This window comes from Vombatus ursinus, unplaced genomic scaffold (genome assembly GCF_900497805.2).
Source record: "Vombatus ursinus unplaced genomic scaffold, bare-nosed wombat genome assembly UNPS02014941.1, whole genome shotgun sequence".
Lineage (NCBI taxonomy): Eukaryota > Metazoa > Chordata > Mammalia > Diprotodontia > Vombatidae > Vombatus > Vombatus ursinus.
The window spans coordinates 6,692,177-6,693,288 of record NW_020954719.1 but is presented as its reverse complement, the minus strand read 5'-3'; positions in this window follow the sequence as shown (position 1 = coordinate 6,693,288).

Genomic DNA, 1,112 nt, shown 5'->3' with positions numbered 1-1,112 from the left:
TTACCAGTATGAAAAATGAAAAGGGTGAATCCACCACCAAGGAAGAGGAAATTAAAACAATAACTAAGAACTATTTTGCCCAACTGTATGCCAATAAATTTGACAATCTTAGTAAGATGGATGAATATCTACAAAAATACAAATTGCCCAGATTAACAGAAGAGGAAGTAAAATACTTAAATAACCCCATCTCAGAAAAAGAAATTGAATAAACCATTGATGAACTCCCTAGGAAAAAAATTTCTAGGGCCCGATGGATTTACAAGCAAATTCTATCAAACATTTAGAGAACAATTAATTCCAATACTATATAGACTATTTGGGAAAATAGCCAAAGAAGGAGTCTTAGCAAATTCTTTTTATGATACAAATATGGTGCTGATACCTAAACTGGGAAGAGTCAAAACAAAGAAAGAAAATTATAGACCAATTTCCCTAATGAATATAGATGCAAAAATTTTAAATAAAATATTAGCAAATAGATTACAGCAACTTATCAGAAGAATAATACACTATGACCAGGTAGGATTTATACCAGGAATGCAGGTTCAACATGAGGAAAACTATCAGCATAATTGATCACACCAACAACAAAACTAACAGAAACCACATGATCATCTCAATAGATGCAGAAAAAGTTTTTGGCAAAATACAACACCAATTCCTATTAAAAACACTAGAGAGTAGAGAAATAAATGGGGTTTTCCTTAAAATAATAAGTAGCATCTACCTAAAACCTTCAGCAAGCATCATCTGTAATAGGGAGAAGCTAGAAGCATTTCCAGTAAGATCAGGGGTGAAACAAGGATGTCCATTATCACCACTGTTGTTCAATATTGTATTGGAAATGTTAGCTTTAGCAATAAGAGAAAAAAAGAAATTGAAGGTATTAGAATAGGCAAAGAAAAAACAAAGCAATCACTCTTTGCAGATGATATGATTATATATACTTAGAGAATCTGAGAGAATCAAGTAAAAAACTACTTAAAATAATAAACAATTTAAAGTTACAGGCCTGTATATTACCAACGAAATCCAACAGCAAGAGATAAAAAGAGAAATTCCATTTAAAGTTACTGTAGACATTACAAAATATTTAGGAGTCTACCTAC